At 40.8% G+C, this 26,151-nt stretch overlaps 1 protein-coding gene across 1 annotated transcript in view; it reads right to left on the bottom strand.

Moving 5' to 3' along the window:
- The window catches only part of FREM1 (FRAS1 related extracellular matrix 1), a 285,770-nt gene that overhangs the window by 256,134 nt on the left and 3,485 nt on the right, over positions 1-26,151 (bottom strand). Inside the window, exon 2 of the mRNA XM_047830267.1 lies at positions 6,740-6,833. The gene's annotated coding sequence lies outside the window, so the exon portion shown is untranslated. The remainder of the gene's footprint in view (positions 1-6,739; positions 6,834-26,151) is intronic.

Below are 26,151 nucleotides of genomic sequence, written 5' to 3'. Positions count from 1 at the left end.
ACCTTAAAGAAGTGCTTAATCACTGTTAGAAGTTGTCATTTTCTGTCTTTAGAGAGTTTGCCAAAAATATATAACATATATTACATATGTCATATATCTAGATAGATAGATAGATATCATGTATATATTGTATATATGTAATCTTCTTTCAAAGGAAATTTAGTCTTTCTTGGGTCAAAGTTGACCTGGGTGGAGAGTCATTAAATAATCTATACACGTGCTTGGTCCCAGTGCTTGTTTTTGTCCCATGACATGTGAAGGTCTTCTGGTTAGTCCTGGTCTAGCCATCCAAGTCCAATGGATTCCAAGAAATGTAAGTAGGTATACAGATGGGGCCAACTGCTTAGCAGACATTTCACATTCTATTCTTCTTAAAAACTAAATTTAGAAAAGGAAACAAGTGACTGTCCTAACCATTTCTCTTGCCATGGCAAACATCTCCCCCAATGGCAAAGTGAAGGAAGGAGGCAAATATTAGGACTACCCACGAAATCCAAAAAGATGTATTATAGTCCTTGGAAGGCTCTTCTAAAATTAATATACTTGACTTAGCATGTTAGCATTGATGTAATTTTGTAGTTTTTTGTAAAATACTATTTATTTATGATTATAAAACGAAAAAGTGTATACTGCACAAAATGTATTAAACTTTGAAGGAAGATAACAGAAATCACCCAAACCCTACAATCTGTGGAGGCTAAACACCTAACACGTTGATGGGCTTTCTGTTTTTCTCCTGTGCACAAATAGAGTTGTTTTTTATTTGGTTTTCAGAATTGTGATCATACTGCCTGTTTAGTATTTGACCCTACTTTTGCCATTTATATTACATGTAAACACCAGTATCTTTACACACTTTTTGAAAATATGACTTTAGCAATACGTAGTATCTCTTAACTTAAATTCCCTTTATGAATCATTGGTTGTTTTTAATTTTTTACTGTAAAAAACAGCTTCAATAAATATATTTACATATTAATTTTTATCCAAATATCTGATTTTTTTTAAATTTTTTTTAACGTTTATTTATTTTTGAGACAGAGAGAGACACAGCATGAACGGGGGAGGGACAGAGAAAGAGGGAGACACAGAATCGGAAGCAGGCTCCAGGCTCTGAGCCATCAGCCCAGAGCCGACGCAGGGCTCGAACTCGCGGACCGCGAGATCGTGACCTGAGCTGAAGTTGGACGCTCAACCGACTGAGCCACCCAGGCGCCCCCAAATATCTGATTTTTTTAACAGAAAACTAGAAATGGAATTACTACAAAGACTGTATTTTTAAGCCAATTATTGCCCATTAATTGCTCTCCAAAAGGACAATACCAGCTTATATCCCCATCAGCAATGCATAAGTACCTACCGTACCAAACCTCTGCCCACGCCAAATTTCAAACCTTTTCAAATTGAAAGAGTATCTGATAAAAATAATTGATATCTTGGCAATAAGAATATTTTAATTACCTGAATTAAAATTTTCATTTAACTGAATTTTTAATTCTGAACTAAAATGTGAAAGTGAAGTCATGACAATTAGATCAACGTTTAATTATATTTTCTACTTGGGTGAGTCTTGTGGTTGAATTCTCCGTTGCCACCATCACTAGTTTCTGAGTCTCTGGAGGGAAGCACAGGGTTTTAGGCACCTCCCTTACCACCAAGCACAGTGTCTGCGTGCAATTCATGCTCAACAATTATTTGTGGCATGCAGCTGGTTGTGTTATCCAGCCTTTATGGTGACATCAGTCCATCTTGTGAAAAGAGGCAGATACAGATGACAAAACTCAGAAATGCCTACCTCCCCATCATCAGAGTCTTATATGGATCAGAGAAAAATTAAAACAAACCACAGAAAAATGGCTCTGCAGTGATAACATGGTACATCGTGGGCTAGAGCGAGAGCTTTCCTACTTCTTTTGACCATGACCCATGATAAGAAAAACATTTCCCTCATGACTCAGCACACACACACATATAGAGATATATAATAAAAATAAATACCACACATTTCTCTTACTATCTATGATGCACTCTGGTGTTTTCTATTCTATTTCCATTTTTAAAGAATGTTCATTACAAGTCACCAAATTATTTCACCATATAAGATGCGGAAAACAACTCAGCTGGGCAGGATCAGAACTGGCTCCAAGCTGCGTGGCAGCCTCAGAGGCCGTCAGCTTCCATACCTTTCAGGGGTTAGGGAGACCTTCCTTGACCCTCCGCTGCCCCTCCCCATGTGGGCACGTCTGTGGAGGATGCTTTCATTCTGTGTGGTCTCACTGCTGCGCCCGTGTTTCCTTAGGCCACAGATCCAGGCAACAGTTGGCACCCTGGACCAGTGTTGCAGTCTGGCTTGTGGTTCTAGGCCATGCAATGACAATAAACCTTTAATTATTAAAGACAAAACTTACGCAGTGAGAATGGATGGCAACTGTAATCAACCAGAATAATGAAAACCGTCAGGAAAGAGGCATAGATTTCACATCAAGGTCTCAGATGCAACAAAATTAGTTTGTTCTAAAAATCAGAGCAACTCAGAAGTAGAAGACTTCTAGCTTTATCACATACCAAACGTCAGTGTCCCTCACTGATTGCTGAAGGCCACAACACCCTCAAAGGATGCCGGGAGCTCCTTTCTTCTTAGATGTTCTAGCATCCATCTCCTGACTCTGCGATTCACAACCACTCAACCCTCCCTACTGTCTGGGACGCAGATTTGGCAGTGGGAGCTGGAGCAACGTCTTGGACCAGAAAATAGAAGCTGATAGAACAACAAGAAAGGAGATGCCATAAAGTTGTCTCATCAACCCTGAAGCACGTACTCTGTTATGCAGAAGGGACACAAGCTTCTATTCTGTTGAAGCCACCTTACTGTGTCCTTTGCTACAACAGCTGAATCTGTATCACAACTAATTCGTGATCCGGTCACATCATGAAATACCAGAGTCCATTACGTGAACCCCAATCTGTATGGATCTAAAGCCCAGGTACTCATGGACTACACGGTGCCGCCCGCAAAAACCAAAAGGAGAAAGTGTATCACAAGGAGGTCAGGCTGGCGTCCAGAGAGTGCTAAACGCAAACGAATGTTCACTCTTCAATGCCTAGAAGAAACCTGTGCCACGTCATGCTGAAAGCTCAGGCCTCCTGGTCTTGAATTAAAAGCCAATAAACAGCTAGAAGGACAGAGAGGCATCCCACAAACCCCCATTATGCAAGCACGATTCTGACAGTTGCAGATCAGAGCTGGACTCAGGTTTGCCGTGGGAAGCAACCACTCACTGTCAACAGCCCATGGAGATAAACACTGTGTCTCTGACACTTCCCAGCTGAAGTCCCAAGAGGCGGCACCGGGACTGTGGGTACCTCTCATCCCACTCACCAAAGGCATTGCTACCACCCGGTTCCCAGTAGCACCCTGGAGCCTGACCTTGGAAGGAAGCCTGTCTAAAATCTACACTTTGAAAGAACCAAATCTGGCTTGCTTCAAGGACCTGAGTCCTTGCAAGCAGCACTCGTCAGCAGGAAAGCCTCACTTTCCATCATGAGTGGAATTGGGGGCGTTAGTTTGCTTTAGCGGAAACAAACAAATGCCGGAAGTCCTGCTTTTCAAATCCAGCCAAGTAAGCACTCTTCCCCTGTTTTAACTGATGCCCTGCCTGCACCCTCACCCCGTTCCCTGCCACCTTGCCACCCTGGAACACTGTGCGGAAGCACTGTAACATAAACAGGGGGATCTGGAAGAAATTACAGAAATTTCTCTTGTTCCTGGTGACCTGAAGGAATCACTGAAATCAAGTCTGACCCCAATGTCAGAACTAAGGACCACATGTCACAGCCAAGTAGCAAGGCTTCCCAACGCCATCAGCCCAGCTGTTTGTCCCTGTGGAAGAATGTAAGGCCAAGAACAGTTTCCAGCCAGCCCGTGGGCAGAAACAGAAACCCAACACCCCAGAGAAAGTCCCGATTCCCTGTAAACAAAGAAGGGAAGAACTGTTCATTACAGCCACTGAAGTCTTTTAATATCAGGCTCCAAGTATGTCAGGCACACCACACAAATTTAGCTTCACCACCTGTTCCGGAAAAGAAACACCCTTGCCAAAATCCCCCTAAAAGCGCATAGATATTCTCAGTGTGGATTAGCTGGGAGCCTTTTCAAATATGTTCTATATTAGAGTTTGTAAACTGGGCACTGGATGTACACCACATGGCTGCCGTGTAAGACATGTGAAGTTTTTGTTCTGTGTCTTAAAAAAAAAATCACACTCCTTTGCTTTACAGTTTTTAGACAAAATTTGACAAAGTGGTAAGAAGTCCTAAAAAAAAAAAAATACCTACTTTGGATGTGACTCTAATTGGGGTCACAAAGGAAGGAACCTATGGTCTTACTGCAGGGAAGAGACATACACTTGACAAATTCCACCATCCAAGAGAGATGCCAAGAGGGAGTGTGGTTAATTGCCAACGGAGTGGGCTAGACAGTAATGGATAAAACACAGATGTGTAAATATGTTGGTAAGAAAACGAATAAAATGCAATGCTACAGGCAGGTAACAGAAAAAGTAATGGCTTGGTTAAGCCATTTAAAGGGTTCAAAAGCAAAGTTAGAGGGGCACCTGGATGGCTCAGTCAGTCAAGTGTCTGACTTCGGGTCACGTCATGATCTCGCGGTTCACGAGTTCTATCCCCGTGTCGGGCTCTGTGCTGACAGTTCAGAGCCTGGAGCCCGTTTCGGATTCTGTGTCTCCCTCTCTCTCTGCCCCTCTCGCACTTGCACTCTGTCTCTCTCTTTCTCTCTCAAAAATAAATAAAACATTTTTTAAAAAGTTAGAGAAAATATCTATCATCTCCGTCAACATTTACTTGCAAAGTACCTTCCAGTCTATGAATTCTGATAGAGTAAATGAAATAATGTCTGTAAAGGGTTTAGGAAGATGCCAGGCACCTACTAAATTTTCAATACGTGCTTGTTACTATGGTTGCTATGGAGATGAACCTGTGCTCCTGGGTACAATGTACCCCACCCATGAACTTGTTGAGCTCCTATCCTTCCTTTAAGAGCTAACTCAAAACTCCCCTAAAATCCTTTAGCCATTATTTCCTGCCCCAGGCAGTGTTTGGAGCTACTCTGCCAACAATTTCCAAGCACAGACTTACATTCCCAGATCCCTGCCCGTGAATTCAAGAATAATTTAAAAGCGAGGCATACAGACTATTCATCTGTGCATCTAACATGTAATTTGAAGCATGTTCAATGAATGAATGAGCCCCAAGTGCTAGAAGGAAAGACGTCAAGAAAGCAGGCCAGTAGAAATGGGCCCGGAGTGTGCCCCCAACCTCCCCAGCCAATGGCTACAGATGAGATCTCACCAACATTAACACCTCAGTGTCAAGAGGTGATAGGCTTGTTAGCCTCTCCATACCACTTGGGCAGGAATCCAATCCCTCACAAAGTTCCTCTGAATTCTTTCTGCACTTCTCCAGAGGGGCTCTCGCATGCTCTCCAGTCCATTCTGACCATCGCCTCTCCTCCTCCTTGCTAAATCTAAGCCCACTCCTTCCCCTGTGATACTTTTGCCTCGGCAGCCACACCATGGCACTGGGAACAGCCCCTCCGCCCGGGCCCAGATCCCTGAGGATCTGCCCAGCACAGACTCTCGATTCTGGCTGCAGGAATACAGGAATACAGAAGTGAGGAGGGAGAAGCAAGCTCTGTGTCCACCATGTGCAACTCTAGGAAGTGGGTTGGGGCTGGGCGGGGGGGGGGGGGGGGGGGGGCGGGCTGAAGAGTCAGCTGAAACGGGTTTCTCAGGGAACACATACAGAAGCCACTTCTCCTCTTTCTCCCTGAGCCCATGGGAACTGAGGGAGGTGGTGCTGGGAGGGGAGGGGTACAAGTGCCAGCCCCAGGGTCCTCATGCCCACTACTAGCGTCTGCGTTGGGATGGCAGCCTCTCCTCCTCCTCCACAGAAAACTCTCGCAAAGGGCCCTCCCTGCAGGGTTTTTTAGCCACTGGGCATTAGAGACACAGTGCCCATGGCCTTCCAGCTATCTGGCCAATAGCCTCTGCAAATATTGAGACCTAGCACAGACCAAAAAAAAGTATTTGTTCCGGGGGTGCCTGGGTGGCTCAGTTGGTTAAGCGGCTGGCTGACTTCAGCTCACATCATGATCTCGCGGCTTTACAAGTTCGAGCCCCGTGTCGGGCTGTGTCTTGACAGCTCAGGGCCTGGAGCCTGATTCACATTCTGTGTTTCCGTCTCTCTCTGCCCCTCCCCTGCTCATGCTCTCTCTCTCTCCCAAAAATAAATTAAAAAAAAAAAAAATTTTTTTTAAGGTATTTGTTCCAAAATTTTTTCAAACCTGCAAAATTAAAATCTATAAACTCAAATAAAATGTTTACCAAATGTAACATTACATCAGCTCAAATAATATTTCCACATTAAGGAAATGTATCGTAGGACACGGGTGCATTTTCACGTGTCAGAATGACTTGGGATGGGTTCTTAAAAAGTAAGAGCTCTGAGAGCCTCTGAAGGTCAAAACTGGCCTTTTCATCCTTGCAGCCAGGTTCCTCCAACCATCTCCAGCCTCCTCAGTCTGCCAGACTCTTCTGAAAAGACTGAAATGCAATTGTAAGTACACTTCAGTCCTTCAAACAAACAAAACAAGATAAGCCTTTTGTTAAAGAACTATTAGAATATACACAAAGAATAGAGCGAACAGGAGAAACTTCCTCACTCTGAGGGACTAGTTGCTGCTGGTCTCCGATGGCACGAGCACCTCCCTGGAGACTTCATCAGCATCGCAGAATAAGCCTCACGAGCCCGCTCCTCTTGAAGAGAAAATAAGTTTTTAAATGGATTTCATTGCAAGGTGGACTGACAACTCAACAGACACAGGCAGGCACAGTTGGCACAGAGTCAACAGCAATTTTTTATTTTAATCCACATCATTATGCAAAACAAATTAATTTAAGTTCTTAAAAAAATGTTTTCCTTTCACATCCTTCTTGCTGAGAAAGGAAAAGTTCCTTCTCCCTCCTTCTGCTGAGGAAGACCTGTAAGCATTGTGGAATCAAACAGAGTTGTGCAACACTGGGAAATGTATCTATACAGTTAATTTCATCATTGCTTGTTCTTCCTGTATAGTCCGATCCTGGCGGCTTCTTCCTCTCTGTGTGACAACGCCGTCTCTTTGCCCTAGAACCCGGTCAATGCTCCCCTGACCTAGCTGACCTCAACCATTAGTGTTCCCCAAGAAATACTCCTCCACCACAGATCTCATCTTCTTAACTGTTCCTCACCCTCTTTCAACCATCCCCCCAAACCTAGCTCTGTACGAACCCTGTCCTCTCCTGATACGCCCATCACCTCTCACTGGGGCACAGCTGAAGCCCCACTTCCCTCCCACAGGCTCTCAGTTTGAGGAAACCATAACAACCCTTCTCCAAAGTCCCATAACATAGAGCTTTACCCCCACGATTTCACCCTTAAGTTTATGCTCTTGCATATTATCTAAAATTAGTTCTGCTTATGTCTTACTCCACTAGTAAGATTCTGAAATTCCCTGAAGGAAAGAACTGGGACTCATACATCTTTTCTATCCAGCACAGTGCTAAGCACCTAGTAAACATTCATTGCCTGTTACATTAATTTGCTTTGGAATTTTAGATCTAATGCGGGAACTGTTACTTCAGCTACTTGCAGGCTTACCCAGGGGGATTTTATAACTCCATAAATACATATGCAGAGGTTTACATGTGTGGTATAGTGACAGTAAAGTATTGCAGCATCTTTTCATTATATTTCCATTAAAAACAAAAACAAAAAACCAGTTCACTGATTGGAACCACAGAGGACTATACCAATACAGGCTGACAGACAAGTATATCTGCCTTAGTGTTCTCCAAAGAGCACATGTTGACCTTTCTTTTTTGTCCTCCACGTCAATATTGACTAATACACTCCTGGCATTCTGTTCAATGAACTCCAGAAAGAAAGAAGGGAGAGTAATTTATCACTAGTTAACTTTAATGTAACAGGGTAGGAAAAAAGTATCATTGTAGCAGCTTTTATCATACCCTCCTAGAAATGGAATAGTCTCTGAGAAACACTTTGATGAGCACTCAGAGTATAAATTCAAACAGTAAGGATATGGCTGTCCAAGAAGAGCTTGAAATTGCTGTAAGACAAACAAGGAAAGGAGTTTCTTTGTTGTTTTAGAATGAGTGGAGGAGGGGCACCTGGGTGGCTCAGTTGGTTAAGCATCCGACTTTGGCTCAGGTCACGACCTCATGGCTCATCTCAAGGTTCAGGAGTTCAAGCCCCAAATCGGGCTCTCTGCTGTCAGCTCACCAGCTTTGGATCCTCTGTTCCCTCTCTCTCCCCCCTCCATCTCTCTCTGAAAAAGAAAAAGAAAAAGAAAAAGAAGAAGAAGAAGAAGAAGAAAAAGAAGAAGAAGAAGAAAAAGAAAAAGAAGAAGAAGAAGAAGAAGAAAAAGAAGAAGAAGGAGAAGAAGAAGAAGAAGAAGAAGAAGAAGAAGAAGAAGAAGAAAAAGAAGAAGAAGAAGAAAAAGAAGAAGAAGAAGAAGAAAAAGAAGAAGAAGAAGAAGAAGAAGAAGGAGAAGAAGAAGAAGAAGAAGAAAAAGAAAAAGAAAAAGAATGAGTGGAGGGGGCAGAGGAGAAAAAGAAAGGGAAAGAAAGAGAGCAAGGAGAATACTTGTGATAAAGCCCTTCCCCCTTTTCCCTTTAGAAAGACACAGAAAGCCCCTTGCCAGCCAAAAAAGGAGGGGCCCAAAAGGATTCTGGAGAATTTATTGTGGACTTTTGTTTGTTTACTCTACTATGTGAAATATGACCCTTAATCCAACCATATGTTACTCAAATCCACTACCATGCTATTCAATTAGTTATCTGCAGAACTCAATCTTAATGAAACTTAATCTCTGTACAATTCAAACTTTTCTCCACTCAACCTCTCCCCAAATCAAATTATTCTCAAGTCACCCTCTACTCAGTGAAAACCCTTTTCAATTCAATACTTACAGATGCTTTGAGTGAGGGTGGTGCTTTGGAATTTGGAGAGGTCTCAATTCACATCTAGGCTGTAGCAACGTAGCCAGAAGAAAAACACAGATGCAGTTGTCAGAGACCTTCCAAATGCGAGCTCCTTGTGAATTTTCAGAAATCTTGCTGGTGATAGATTTCTACAGACCATGGTTTCAAGGCACTCAAGTAAACTTACTAGATATGAAAGGAACAAGGGCTCTAGGTGATGTGAGTTACACACAACGTTTAAAACAGGGAATATGCATACGCAGACTCCGTGAAAGTAGGAAAAATCCTGCAGACCTGCTCAAGTCTAAGGTGATGTTTAATGTTGTCTATGCTTCTGGGAAAATCATTTCTAGCTAAGAAGTTATTCTTTATACCAAAAGGCATAGAAATCACCCAAGCAACATCTGTCACCACCATGCAATACCACTGGTGCAACATCAGAAGAACAAAGAACTCAGAACCCAGAAGCAGGGCCCAAAGGTACCCAACCCAGAATTTGCAGGTTGGAGAGCAGGACAATGACAATGAGCAAGTAGAAAAATAAGTCATTATCAGGTAGTCAGCAACAGGCATTTTACAAAGCATCCTTTAAAGGATAACAAACCGGGGCGCCTGGGTTTGTCAGTCAGTTAAGCATCTTGATTTCGGCTCAGGTCATGATCTCACAGTTCGTTTGAGCCCTGTGACAGGCTCTGTGCTGACAGTGTGGAGCCTGCCTGGGATTCTCTCTCTCCCTCTCTCTCTGTCCCTCCTCAGCTTGCACACACATGTGCATATGCATGCACTCTCTCGCTCTCACACTCTCTCTCTCTGTCAAAATAAATAAACTGTAATAACAATTCAATTCAATTAAAAAAATAAAGAGCTTTACCTTAAAGGTACATCTGACATAGCAGGGTGAAATGAAGAATGGCACTTATCTACCACCTTTTGAAGTGCCACTAAAATAAATTACAGGAACTAAAAATGCACAAAGACAAAGAAAAAAATGGGGAAGATATGACTTCCAGTAAGTGAGAAAATCCAGTATCTAAGAGAAAAATTATTTTAAAAACAGAGCCAAATCACCCACAGTACCTCGGAAAGGCTAAGGAGTGGACGCACCAGGAACCAGGAAGTGGAATGAAACCTAAGAAGGAAAATCTGTATACAAAGAAAGGAGTGATCAGACACTAAGGGCCCTTATCCTTTCCTTACTTCTCTGCAAACAGGCCCTGGCTGTCCTCCCATTGCTTAGGAGACTGGAAGTTTAATCTCTGAAGAAAATAGAGCAGAGAGACTTACAAGTAGCAGCTAGTGGAGGGTTGGGCTGAAACATGGAGCTTCAGGGATGAAGGAAGGCCTTCCTAGTAAATGTTGGGTGTACATCCCCTTACCCTGCTGCTGGGAGACATATACTCTGTAGGAAAGATAGTAACATGTACCTATCTAAAGAAACTGAACAGCATGAAAGGGGAGAGAACTCAACCGATATTGATATAGTCATTCTCTCGATGAAAACGTTAGATCATAGCCCTAAGCCCACGTACTCTATCTCCACTTCTAATGTGCTTTTAAGTGATTATCATTTTAATGAGAAGATAGACAAGGATCTTCAGACACTTGAGTAAAGTTCGTAGCCTTACACTACCCAATTTCAAGACCTAGGATAAGCTGAATTAATGTTCACATAGGATAAACATAGAAAAATGAAACAGCAATAGACCCCTAGACATACGGTCAGTTGATTTTTGACAAACATGATAAGGCTATTCTCTGAGAAAAGAATCACAGAAGGATATCTATATAAACAAAAATTAACCTCATTGTATGCACAGAATTTACTCATAATAGCAAAAACCATAAAAGTTCAAGTGAAAACATACAAAAACATTCTTACCACCATAGATAGGCAAAGATTTTTTCATACACAAAACATAAAAGACAAAAACAAAAGAACAACCTTAAAAAAATAAGTTGATAATATGTTTTAAGTTAAAATTTAAAAAAATTTTTTTTGAAAGACACATTAAAAAATGCAAAGGTCAACCACAATTTGGGTGAAAATATACAAAGGATTTGTACCCAGAAAAGAACTCTTCTCAATAAGAAGACAAACAACCAGGGGTTCCTGGGTGGCTCAGTTGGTTGAATGTCTGGCTCTTGATTTTCGCTCAGGTCACGATCCCAGGGTTGTGGGATCGAGCCCAACAGGCTGAGCATGGAGCCTGCTTCAGATTCTCTCTCCCTCTAAACGATGCAGCCACTCTGGAAAACAGTATGGAGGTTCTCAAAAAACTGAAAAGAGAACCACCCTACTACCTAGCTATTGCACTACTAGGTATTTGTCCAAGGGATACAGGTGTGCTGTTTCAAAGGGGCGCATGCACCCCAATATTTATAGCAGCACTATCAACAATAGCCAAAGTTTGGAAAGAGCCCAAATGCCCAATGATGGATGAATGGATAAAGAAGATGTGGTGTGTGTGTGTGTGTGTGTGTGTGTACCTCAGAGAAAGACAAAAATCATATGACTTCACTCATATGAGGACTTCTAACATACAAAACAGATTAACATAAGGGAAAGGAAACAAAAATAATATAAAACCAGGGAGGGGGACAAAAACATAAGAGACTCTTATTTTTTTTTTTTTTTAAATTTTTTTTTTTTCAACGTTTATTTATTTTTGGGGGGACAGAGAGAGACAGAGCATGAATGGGGGAGGGGCAGAGAGAGAGGGAGACACAGAATCGGAAACAGGCTCCAGGCTCTGAGCCATCAGCCCAGAGCCCGACGCGGGGCTCGAACTCACGGACCGCGAGATCGTGACCTGGCTGAAGTCGGTCGCTTAACCGACTGCGCCACCCAGGCGCCCCAAGAGACTCTTAAATATGGAGAACAAACAGAGGGTTACTGGAGGAGTCATGGGAGGGGCGATGGGCTAAACGGGTAAGGGGCATTAAGGAATCTACTCCTGAAATCATTGTTGCACCATGTGCTAATTAATTTGGATGTAAATTTAAAAATAAATTAAATTAAAATTAAAAAAGATTCTCTCTCCCTCTGCCCCTCCCCTGCTTGTGCTGTCTCTAAAATATAAAAAATGAAAATTAAAAAAAAAGAAGACACATAACCCATTTTTTTTAACCAGCAAAATACTTCAATAGGTAATTCACAAAGGAAGATAAACAAATAACAAATAGACACATGAAAATATTTTGAACATCATTAATCATTAGGGAATTTCAAATTAAATCTCAATGAGGGGTGCTTGGGTGGCTCAGTCTGTTAAGCATCCGACTCTTGATTTCGGCTCAGGTCGTGATCTCTCAGTTTATAGGATCGAGCCCCCGGTTGGGCTCCATGCTGACAGGGCAGAGCCTGCTTGGGATTCTCTTTCTCTCTCTCTCTCAGCCCCCCCCCCCCCCCCCCCTGCTCGCTCGCTCTCTCTCTCTCTCTCTAAGTAAATAATAAGTAAACTATAAATAAATAAATAAATAAATAAATATCAATTATATACCATTATACACTCACTAGAATGGCTACGATTTTAAAAAGTAACAATATCAGTGTTGACAAAGATGTAGAACTCTCATAACATTGCTAGTGGGATTGTAAAATGGTACAACCACTTGCCAATTGACCATATACTTTTTAAAATCAACATAAAATACCATAGAACCCAGTAACTGCTCTCCTAAATATTTCCTCAAGATAAATGACAACCTACCTCTATACAAACACTTGTGTATGAGTTTTATTACAGTTCTGTTCATAATAGCTCCAAGACAGAATGTCCCAATAACCCAAATGTCCATGGATAAATGGATAATCAAAGGTGATATATCTGTATACCTCTCAGCAATAAAAAGCAATAGAGGCAGACACAAGAGGATGGATCTCAAAAACATGATGAACAAAAGAAACTGACTGCATAGTGCATGAGTCCACTTATACGCAACTCTAGAACAGGCAAAACTTATCCACTATGACAAAGAAAATCAGCGGTTACCTGGCATGGGGGCAGACTGACTGCAAGAGTATACAGAAGTTTTGGAGATGATGGAAATGTTATAAATCTGGATTGCAGTGGTGGTTACCCAGGTGTAAAAAACTCATCAAACTGTAAATTTATAATAGGTACATTTTATTACATGGAAATTATACCTTAATAAAGTTGATTTTAAAAAAAAATCTCGACACCGACTTTTGCTCCTGCTACTCTGCTCTGTGCCTCTTGCTCCCTTACACCACACTCTCAGAAGGGCTATCTATTATTGTTATATTATTTTCTCTGCTCCCATTCTTAACAGCCCATTTCAAGTCAGGCAATGACCAGACCACCAAAACTGCAATTAGATCACTAAGGACATCAAGTTTCCTGATTCTATTATCAATTTCATACAGTTTCTCACTTACTTTCTTCTTGATAGTCCCAGAATCACCCTTCTTTCTTTTTTGGTTCTCCTCTTACCTCACTAGCTTTTACTCACTAGTCTACTTTATTAGTTTCTCCTCGCTTTCCAACATCTACTTGGAATTACCCATGCTTAGTAATCCTCAATTCCTTCTCTGTATTTATTTGCTAAGTGATCTCATTCAGCCTGTGCCTTTAAAATTTTTTTAAATGTTTTTATTTATTTTTGAGACATAGAGAGACAGAGCATGAGCAGGGGAGGGGCAGAGAGAGAGGAGACACAGAATCTGAAGCAGGCTCCAGGCTCTGAGCTATCAGCTCAGAGCCCGATGTGGGGCTCGAACTCACGGACTGTGAGATCGTGACCTGAGCTGAAGTCAGATGCTTAACTGACTGAGCCACCCAGGTGCCCCAACCTGTAACTTTGAATATTATCTATAAACTGATGATTATCCCTGACCTTTTCCTTCATTCCAAATTAACATACCAGCTGCCACTTGACATTCTACTTGAATGTCTAAGAAGTGTCTCAAATTCAAAGTGCCTATAGAGGCTAAATGATGGACTGTATAGATTTTCAAGTCCTAATTTCCGGCACCAGTAAATGTTACCTTGTATGTTAAGGATCTTGAGATGGGGAGATTATCCTGGATTATCCTAAATGGCCCTAAATGTAATCACAAATGTCCTTATAAGAGAAGAAGGCATTGACATATTGACTAATGATGCCTAAAGTAAAACTCAAGGCTGTTGGTTTTGAAGATGGTGGAAAGGGCCAGCCAAAGGATGGAAGGAGTGAAATTCTAGAATCTGGAAAAGTTAAGGCCAAAGATTCCCCATTAGAACCTCCCTAGGGAGCACATGTAGCCTTGCCTATTCCTTGATGCAGGCTTGGTAAAACAAATTTTGGACTTGTGACCTCCAGAACCATTAGAGAATAAATTTCTGTTGTTTTAAGCCACTGAGTTAATGGTAATGTGTTACAGCAGCAACAGCAAACTAATACATTTCCTAAAGTTAACTCTTCATCTCTCTCCTCTAAGTACCCATGCCATCTCATTCTCAATAAATGTCTCAGGCTAAAAAAATTCTTGGATAAACATTCCATGAAAGCAGGGACCATGTTGTATGCAGTACTGTATCTCTAAGCATGAAATAATGCCAGACACATAGCAGGTATTCAAGAAGCATTTGCTGAACAAATGGTTGAGTGAATACAGAACACAGAAGATCAATATCAAACCACACTTAATATGCTAAAGGTTAAAGACAGATATTGCATCCATGAAAACAAGAAAGAAAAAATATAGTATTAGAAACCAGGGCACCTGGCTGGCTCAGTCAGTGGAGCATGGGTTGTGAATTCAAGCCCCACAAGGGGTATAGAAATTACTTAAAAATAAAATATTTTTTAAAAAAATCAAAAATCAAGATAAAGAACTCTTGAAATAGAAAAATAGTGCAGCTAAATTTTTTAAATCTCATTATGAGGGTTGGAAAGGTACAATGAAAAAGCCAAGAGTAGTATAGAAGATTAGAAAATTAGGATGCTGGCAGGCCAGAAAGGAGTGGTAGGATATATTCAATGTGCTGAATCAGAAAAAAAATGCAGCCAAGAATTAAGGCTGTCATTCAAAATAGAAAAAGAGATAAAGAGTTTCCCAGACAAAACTAAAGGAGTTTGTGACCACTAAACCAGCCCTGCAAGAAAATTAGGGGGGGACTCTCTGAAGGGAGAAAAGGCAAAACAAAACAAAAATACCAAAAGCACCAGAGACTAGAAAGGACTAGAGAACACTACCAGAAACCGAACACTACAAGCAACATAATGGCAATAAATTCATATCTTTCAGTACTCACTCTAAATGTCAGTGGACTCAATGCTTCAAAAAAAAAGATATAGGATAACAGAAAGGATAAGAAAACAAGATCCACCATCTATATGCTGTTTACAAGAGATCCATTTTAGGCCTAAAAACACCTTCATATTGAAAGTAAGGGGATGGAGAACCATCTATGATCTAACGGCCACCAAAAGAAAGCCAGAGTAGCCATACTTACATCAGAAAATCTAGGTTTTAAAATAAGGATGTAACAAGAGATGAAGAAGGGCATTATATCATAATTAAGGGTTCTATCCACCAAGAAGATCTAACAATTGTAAACATTTATGCCCCCAACATGAACACTCAAATATATAAATCAATTAATCACAAACATAAAGAAACACATTGATAATAATACCATAAATAGTAGGAGAATTCAACACCCCACTTACAGCAATGGACAGATCATCTAAGCAGAAAGTCAACAAGGAAACAATGGCTTTGAATGACACACTGGACCAGATGGACTTAACAGATATATGCTGAACATTTCATCCTAAAGCAGCAGAACACACATTCTTCTCAAGTGCACATGGAACGTTCTCCAGAATAGATCACATACTGGGACACAAATCAGCCCTCAGCAAGTACAAAAAGATCAAGATCATACCGTGCACATTTTCAGACCACAATGCTATGAAACTCAAAATCAACCACAGGAAAAAATTTAGAAAGACAACAAATACTTGGAGATTAAAAAACAATCTACCAAAGAATGAATGGTTTAACCAAAAAGTTAAAGAAGAAATTAAAAAGTACATAGAAGCAAATGAAAATGACAGCACCACAGCCCAAAACTTTTGGGATGCAGTAAAGGTGGTCATAACAGGGAAGTATATAACAATCCAGGCTTTTCTAGAGAAGGAAGAAAGGTCTCAGATGCACAACCTAACCCTTCACCTTAAAGAGCTGGAAAAAGAACAGCAAATAAAACCCCAAACCAGCTGAAGATGGGAAATAAAACGATTAGAGCAGAAATCAATGCTATCAAAATAAAAACATAAAAACAGAACAGTAGAACAGAACAATGAAACCAGGAACTGATTCTTTGAAAGAATTAACAAAATTGATAAACCCTTAGCCAGTTTGATCAAGAAGAAAAAGGAAAGGACCCAAGTAAATAAAATCAATAATGAAAGAGGAGAGATCACAACCAACACTGTAGAAATACAACCAATAATAAGAGAATGCTATGAGCAATTATATGCCAATAAAATGGGCAATCCAGAAGAAATGGACAAATCCTAGAAACATATAAACTACCAAGACTGAAACATGAAGAAACAGAAAGTTTGAACAAACCCATAACCGGGAAAGAAATCAAATTAGTAATCAAAATTCTCCCCAAAAATCAAGAGTCCAAGGCCAGATAGCTTTCCAGGGAAATTCTACCAAACATTTAAAGAAGAGTTAACACCTATTCTTTTGAAGCTGTTCCAAAAAATAGAAATAGAAGGAAAACTACCAAACATTCTATGAGGCCAGCATTACCTTGATTCCAAAACCAGACAAAGAACCCACTATAAAGGAGAACTATAGACCAATTTCTCTGATGAACATGGATGCAAAAATTCTAAACAAGATACTAGCCAACCAGATCCAACAATATATTAAAAGAATTATTCACCTATCTATTAAAAGATCAAGTGGGATTTATACCTGGGATGCAGGGCTGGTTCAATATCCACAAATCAATCAATGTGATACATCACATCAATAAAAGAAAGGAAAAGAACCACATGACCCTCTCAATAGATGCAGAGAAAGCATTTGACAAAATATATCATCCTTTCTTGATAAAAACCCTCAAGAAAGTAGGGATACCAGGATCATACCTCAAGATCATAAAAGCCATATACAAAAGACTCACTGCTAATATCATCCTCAATGGGGAAAAACTGAGAGCTTTCCCCCTAAGGTCAGGAACAAGACAGGGATGTCCACTCTTGCCACTGTTATTCAACGTAGTATTGGAAATCTTAGCCTGAGCAGTCAGACAACACAAACATGTAAAAGGCATCCAAATTGGCAAGAAGAAGGTCAAACTTTCATTCTTCGCAGACAATATGATATTCTATATGGAAAACCCAAAAGACTCCACCAAAAAACTGCTAGAACTGATCCATGAATTCAGCAAAATCACAGGATATTAAAATCAATGCACAGAAATCAGTTGCATTTCTATATACCAATAATGAAGCAGCAGAAAGAGAAATCAAGAAATCAACCCCATTTACAATTGCACCAAAACCCAGAAAATACCTAGGAATAAACCTAAGAAGTGAAAGAAGTGAAAAATCTATACACTGCAAACTATAGAAAGCTTATGAAAGAAACTGAAGAAGACAGCAAAAAATGGAAAAATATTCCATGTTCCTGGATTGGAAGAACAAATCTTGTCAAAATGTCAATAGTACCCAAAGCAATCTACGTATGCAATACAATCTCTATCAAAGTAACACTAGCATTCTTCACAGAACTAGAACAAACAATCGTAAAATTTGTATGGAACTAGAAAAGACCCAAATAGCCAAAGCAATCCTGAAAAAGAAAACCAAACTGGAGGCATCACAATCCTGGACTTCAAGATATATTGCAAAGCTTTAATCATCAAGACAGTATGTTTCTGGCACAAGAAATAGACACATAGATCAATGGAACAGAATAGAGAACCCAGAAATGTACCACACAAACATATGGCCAACTAATATTTGACAAAGCAGGAAAGAGTATCCAATGGAATAAAGATAGTCTCTTTGGCAAATGGTACTAGGAAAACCAGATAGTGACATGCAAAAGAATGAACCTGGGTCACTTTCTTACACCATACACAAAAATACACTCAAAATGGATGAAAGACCTAAATGTAAGATAGGAATCCATCAAAATCATGGAGGAGAAAACATGCAAAAACCTCTTTGACCTTGCCAGCAGGAACTTCTTACTCAACATATCTCTGGAAACAAAGGAAGCAAAAGGAAAAATGAACTATTGGGACCTCATGAAAATAAAAAGCTTGTGCACAGTGAAGGAAACAATCAGCAAAACTAAAAGGCAACTGATGGAATGGGAGAAGATATTTGCAAACAACATATCAAATAAAGGGTTAGTATCTACAGTCTATAAAGAACTTCTCGGGGCGCCTGGGTGCTCAGTCGGTTGAGCGTCCGACTTCAGCTCAGGTCACGATCTCGCGGTCCGGGAGTTCGAGCCCCGCGTCGGGCTCTGGGCTGATGGCTCAGAGCCTGGAGCCTGCTTCCAATTCTGTGTCTCCCTCTCTCTCTGCCCCTCCCCCGTTCATGCTCTGTCTCTCTCTGTCTCAAAAATAAATAAACTTAAAAAAAAAAATTTAAAGAACTTCTCAAACTCAACACCCAAAACACAAATAATCCAGGGAAGAAATGGACAAAAGACATGAATAGACACTTCTCCAAAGAAGACATCCAGATGGCTAACATGAAAAAATGCTCAACATCACTCATCATCAGGCAAATACAAATCAAAAAAACAATGAGATACCACCTCGCACCAGTCAGAATGGCTAACATTAACAACTCAGGTAATGACAGATGTTGGTGAAGATGTAGAGAAAGAGGATTCCTTTAGCATTGCTGGTGGGAAAGCAAACTGGTGCAGCCACTCTGGAAAAGAGTATGGAGGTTCCTCAAAAAATTAAAAATAGAACTATCCTACGACCCAGCAATTTTACTGCTAAGTATTCATCCAAAGGATATAGGTATGCTGTTTTAAAGGGGCACATGCCCCCCCACGTTTATAGCAGCACTATCAACAATAGCCAAAGTATGGAAAGAGCCCAAATGTCCATCGATGGATGAATGGATAAAGAAGATGTGGTGTATATATACAATGGAATATTGCCTGGCAATCAAAAAGAATGAAATCTTGCCATTTGCAACAACATGGATGGAACTGGAGGGTATTATGCTAAGTAAAATTAGTCAGAGAAAGACAAATATCATATGACTTCACTCATATGTGGAATTTAAGGTACAAACTATGAACATAAGGGAAGGGAAGCAAAAATAATATAAAAATAGGGAGGGAGATAAAATATAGGAGACTGTTAAATATAGGGAACAAACTGAGGGTTGCTTGAGGGTTTGTTAGTGGGGATGTGGGCTAAATGGGCAGGGGAATTAAGGAGGACACTTGCTGGGATGAGCACTGGTTGTTATATGTAGGGGATCATCACTGGATCCTACTCCTGAAATCATTATTGCACTATATAACACTATATGTATGTATATATATGTATACGTATATATGTATGTATATATATGTATACGTATATACATATATATACACACGTATATACACATACATACATATATGTGTGTGTATATACACACACACACACACACACACACACTATATATAACTTGGATGTAAATTAAAAAATAAATAATTTTTTTAAAAAGAAAAAAGAAAGAAACTTAGGATGCCTAATTCTAATTTAAAATTAGAATGGACATCCATAATCCCATTAACAGAAGATCCAGACAGAGAAAACAGAAAAGAAGAACAGGAAAGGAAATTGCTAAGGAAACAAAACAATTTTCCAAAACTGAAGGATGTGGATCTTTTTTTTTAAGTTTATTTTTATTTATTTTGAGAGAGAGAGATAGAGCAAGTAGGGAAAGGGCAGAGAGAGAGGGAGACAGAATCCCAAGAAGCTCCCCACTGCCAGCGCAGCACCTAATGTGGGCCTCAAACCCGCAAACCGTGAGATCATGACCCAAGCTGAAGTCAAGAATCAGACATTTAGGGGCGCCTGGGTGGCGCAGTCGGTTAAGAGTCCGACTTCAGCCAGGTCACGATCTCGCTGTCCGTGAGTTCGAGCCCCGCATCGGGCTCTGGGCTGATGGCTCAGAGCCTGGAGCCTGTTTCCGATTCTGTGTCTCCCTCTCTCTCTGCCCCCCCCCCGTTCATGCTGTGTCTCTCTCTGTCCCAAAAATAAATAAACGTTGAAAAAAAAATTTAAAAAAAAAAAAAAAAAAAAGAATCAGACATTTAACCGACTGAGCCACCCAAGCACGCCAGGACATGGGTCTTCTTGATGAAAAACCTATCGCTTTAAGTATCTTGCAATTTTGTCAATTATACCTCAATAAAGCTGGAGGAAAAAAAAGCTACATTATAAAAGACAGTGAACAAGGCCTCAAAATCCTGACAGATGTGAACAGAATGCTATACCCTGCAACACTATTAATTAATCAAGGTGGCATACAATAAAGACATTTTCAGACTGCCCAAGAATTCAAAAACATGCTTCTCATGCAAGGCTGTGCTTCAGAAAACCAAGATATAGACAGGAAAGACAAGGAATCTGCAAAATAATTGGCCCAAGACCCGAGAAGTCCCACACTGATTCCTGTGCTACAGGCCCAGAGGGCAAAGTCTCCAGGGTGGGCGAGGGGCCAGAGGAAGATGAAGGAAGATGGGGTGAAGGAATGGAACCCACAGATTTTTTTCAACTGTTTTACATGCTTAAAAAATTATTGAAAGATGTTTGACAAATCTATTGAAGCATCTGGAAAACAAATTGTTAATGCACATATAGTAAACGAAGCAAACGAAAAGATAAGGCAATTGCCAACATCAAGGTTAAAAAGTTATACAAGAGAGGAAATGCAATCGTCGCACATTACTTGCATCTGCAGTGAACAACTTATATGGTCATGATGCTGCAAATGCTAAGCAATGATTTCACCAAAACTGTGGGCACAACTAGAGTATGAGGGTGGAGACAGGAGAAGAATAAGCAGTGAGGGCAGAGACGGGGTGAGGAAGAAAGACAGCAAAAGCCTCATCCACAATGAATGAAAAATGTCTACGATTGGGAACAAGTACAGACAATCAGCATAAGCATATTAGTTAGAAATACTATAATACACCAAAAACCATAAAATACCTAGGAATAAATCTAACCAAAGAGGTGAAAAATCTATACACTGAAAACTACAGAAAGCTGATGAAAGAAATTGAAAAAGACACAAAGAAATGGAAAAAAAATATTCCATGCTCCTGGATAGGAAGAACAAATACTGTTAAAATGTCGATACTACCCAAAGCAATCTACATATTCAATGCGATCCCTATCAAAGTAACACCAGCATTCTTCACAGAGCTAGAACAAATAATCCTAAAATTTGTACAGAACCAGAAAAGACCCCGAATAGCCAAAGCAATCTTGAAAAAGAAAACCAAAGCAGGAGGCATCACAATCCCAGACTTCAAGCTGTAATCATCAAGACAAATCATCAAGACAAAGCTGTAATCATCAAGACAGTATGGTACTGGCATAAGAACAGACACTCAGATCAATGCTACAGAATAGAAAATCCAAAAATGGACCCACAAACGTATGGGCAACTAATCTTTGACAAAGCAGGAAAGAACATCCAATGGAATAAAGACTGTCTCTTCAGCAAGTGGTACTGGGAAAACTGGACAGCGACATGCAAAAGAACGAACCTGGACCACTTTCTTACACCATACACAAAAACAAACTCAAAGTGGATGAAAGACCTCAATGTAAGACAGGAAGCCATCAAAATCCTAGAGGAGAAAGCAGGCAAAAACCTCTTTGATCTTGCCACAGCAATTTCTTACTCAACACGTCTCCGGAGGCAAGGGAAACAAAAGCAAAAATGAACTACTGGGACGTCATCAAAATAAAAAGCTTCTGCACAGTGAAGGAAACAATCAGCAGAACTAAAAGGCAACTGACAGAATGGGAGAAGATACTTGCAAACGACATATCAGATAAAGGGTTAGTATCTAAAATCTACAAAGAACTTATCAAACTCAACACCCAAAAAACAAATAATCCAGTGAAGAAATGGGCAAAAGACATGAATAGACACTTCTCCAAAGAAGACATCCAGATGGCCAACCGACACATGAAAAATGCTCCACGTCACTCATCATCAGGGAAACACAAATCAAAACCACAATGAGATACCACCTCACACCTGTCAGAATGGCTAACATTAACAACTCAGGCAACAACAGATGTTGGTGAGGTTGCAGAGAAAGAGGATCTCTTTTGCATTGTTGGTGGGAATGCAAACTGGTGCAGCCACTCTGGAAAACAGTATGGAGATTTCTCTCAAAAAACTAAAAATATAACTACACTATGACCCAGCAATTGCACTACTAGGCATTTATCCACGGGATACAGGTGTGCTGTTTCGAAGGGACACATGCACCCCCATGTTTATAGCAGCACTATCAATAATAGCCAAAGTCTGGAAAGAGCTCAAATGTCCATCGATGGGTGAATGGATAAAGAAAATGTGGTATATATATATACAATGTAGTATTACTCAGCAATCAAAAAGAATGAAATCTTGCTATTTGCAACTGTGTGGATGGAACTGGAGGGTATTATGCTAAGTGAAATTAGTCAGAGAAAGACAAAAATCATATGATTTCATTCATATGAGGACTTTAAGAGACAAAACACATGAACATAAGGGAAGGGAAGCAAAAATAACATAAAAACAGGGAGGGGGACAAAACAAAAGAGACTCATAAATATGGAGAACAAACTGAGGGTTGCTGGAGGGGTTGTGGGAGGAAGGAAGGGCTAAATGGGTAAGGGGCATTAAGGAATCTACTGAAATCATTGCTCACTATATGCTAACTAATTTGGATGTAAATTTTAAAAAATAAAAAATAAAGTTAAATAAAAAAAAAAAGAAATGCCAAAATAAATAATGGGGCACTTGGATGTTAGTGATTTCAGCTCAGGTTGTGATCTCATGGTTTGGGAGTTTTGAACCCCGTGCCTGGCTCTGTGCTGACAGCATGGATCCTACTTGGGATTCTCTCTCTCTTTCTCTCAAAATAAATAAATAAACTTAAAAAAAAGAAACACTATAATAAATAGTACAAGCAGCAACTAAAAGAGCTTAACAGGATCACTTTCAGGGAGGGCTGGAACAGAGGGTGGGAGGAACAAGAAGTGACTTTTCCTTATTACTTCCTAGTCCTATTGTATTACGTTTACACGTGTATAAGTATTATAGTACTTTGATACAAGACTTAATGATAAAGCCAAAACTAATCAAACTAAACAAAGGGCTCAGAGCCAGTATAGACGTAAAGAAAGAGAATTTCCCAACAAATAGCAATATGGCCTGTGACACAAGATAAGTGACGTCCCTCAGTCACCTGGAGCCAAGCAGGACCAGCAGAGTAAGAACAACCAGAAAAAAGGGAACACAGGCGTGACAGAACAAAGCGCTTTCTAGACACGCCTAGCTCAGAGTTTTTACCAACTCCTTTGTGAGAAGGAAACTGGAGAGCACTAAAACCATATATTGTTTTTGTTTTCTGCACACCATTTCTTCCCACGGAGAAACGAGTCTTTGGTTCTCTTCCCCAGCGTAGACGCAACCACTCTCAACAAATGTGCTCCTCGCCCTCAGCAAGTCCTGGGGTCAAGAGCCCTTCAGGCAGGTCACAGAGAGACATCTGCACTGGCCTAAACCAAGGGCCAAGTTCGAGGAAAGTTCCTCTGACAGAAAGCTAATGTATGAACTGTTTTAACCACGCAAACACACGTACAAACACATGCATGTACACACACACGTGCACACACACACAGTGTCTAATTGGGAGGGATCTCTTCTTTTTAACTGTTGTCCTCTGGCTTTTTTGGTCAGTAGTTGCACAACATTTTAATTGCACGTCCACTTTCATCTTACTAGGACGGGGAAGTGTAAATTGCGTCGTGCGAGCTAAGCAAAAAGGCCCAGAAGGTTCTCGTCCATGGCATGACTTCGAGCAACAGATTATGTTCCTGCCAAAACTGACTCCAAAAGCAATTTACCTATACTACAAGACTGCTCGGATATAAAAGGATCTTGCTGTATTAGAGACTTCTTACAGCTAAGGCTGTCTGTGCCATGGCTGTCCAGCTACATCTTCATAAACATATATTCATTGTTGAAATAGTCCCCCCAGGCTTGAAGGTCTGCCATTTGTAGTCCATAAAATAAGCTGTGATTTTTTTTTTTTAAAAAAAGTCTTTGTTTAAAAATAATGCAGTTACTTTAAAAAAAAAAATCAAATTATGTTCAAAGAGTCGCGTGTGTAACCCAAAGGCAGTGGGGATTAAAGAATCAACTGGCAAGCCCAGCATGTGGGCCCATGCCGAGTCTCCAGCAAACCCGAGCTAGAAGGAAAATAGGTGGGAAGCTGGTACACACAGATGGAGGTACTTCTAAATAAACTGGGAGACGCCGAAGCATTTTTGTAACCCAAAGCCAAGCAGGCTTCTAAAATCCTTCCTTCCATATTTACAGAAAAGACCATGCTGCCATAGGCATTATCAAGGCAAGTTCACCGTAAAGAAGAGACCTGGTGACTTTGATACTGCTGTGCCCCTGGGAAGCCATGTCAGTCACTTGTTGCCGGTTGGCCAGCGCGAGATCCAAGTGGAAAGCTCCAGGGCGACCCTGCCAAAGCCCGTACCTCATGTGCAGCAGCTCCACGAGGACCCACGTGCACGCGGACACAGGGACAGGAACCACTCAGCCGTATCCGGTCAAGTGTTGCGGGATGAGGGAGCTATGCTGCTGGTTTCATAGTGGGGGTTCAACTGGCCAGTGACAGCATGGTGTTGTCGTCCACGCCACAGACCCTGACACTCGGTCTGGTCTCAAATCCCAACTCAACCACCCTCTTGCTGTCTCTGCTTCTGTTTCCTCATCTATAAAATAAGGATAATACCTCCTTCATAGCATTTTCTGAAGGTTTCTCTTTTCTCTTTCTTTTTTTCTTTTTTTTTTAGAGAGAGAGCGAGCGTGAATGGGGAGAGGGACACAGGGGGAGAGAGAGTCTCAGGCAGGCTCCGTGCTCAGCACAGAGCCTGATGTGAGGCTCGATCCCACAACCCTGGGATTATGAACTGTGCCAAAATCAAGAGTCGGACACTGAACCAACCGAGCCACCCAGGCGCCCCGATTTTGATCACTTAGAAGAGTGGCACAGAGTAAATACTACGTGAGGATTGGCTATTAATATTATTCTCAGTTTCTATCTTTTTAATAATTTTTAAAAGTTTATTTTATTTATTTTGAGAGAGTGAGCACATGTGTATAAGAGTGGGAGAGAGGCAGAGACAGAGAGAGAGAGAAAGAGAGAGAGAGAGAGAGAGAGAGAGAGAGAGAATCCCAAGCAGGCTCTGTATGCTGTTAGCACAGAGCCCCATGTGGGACTCAATCTCACCAACCAAGAAATCAAGAGTCAGCTACTCAACCGACCGAGCAACCCAGGCACCCCCTCGGTTTCTATTTTTGTTACCGTAAAGTCTGAGCTGAAATATGGCAGGATGATTAACAAAAGGGAACTGAATATGATGGAGGCAGCCAATCTTTGAAGCCAAGATAGTCATGTCCACATTGGTGTGGCCCGATCAGCTGAACCTCTGGGTTCAAATCCCACCTCCCCATGTTTGCCACTGGAATAAAATAGAAATTACTCTAATTACGCCCAACCTGAAAACGCGGTGTGAGGATTAAATGAAATTCCATCAGTGAAAGTAGCTGAAAGTGAAAGTAACACAGCAGGCACTTCCTGAACCGTATTTTACTTTCCATTCCCTTACAAAGTGGCAACATACCAGGCAGCAAGCTCCCTGGGGACTGAATTAGATCTAGTGTCCTGGTTCCTGCTGTTGTCACCAGGGCAGTAATAAATGGCTGCAGCGAATATGTGCTCAGTCAATGGCAGTTGAGTGAATGAAGAAATGAATGAAGGAACCTGCTAACCAATTATTGA

The sequence above is a fragment of the Prionailurus viverrinus genome, chromosome D4, assembly GCF_022837055.1.
Source record: "Prionailurus viverrinus isolate Anna chromosome D4, UM_Priviv_1.0, whole genome shotgun sequence".
NCBI lineage: Eukaryota > Metazoa > Chordata > Mammalia > Carnivora > Felidae > Prionailurus > Prionailurus viverrinus.
Note: the sequence above shows the minus strand (reverse complement) of the source record. Positions and strands in the feature narration are given on the sequence as shown.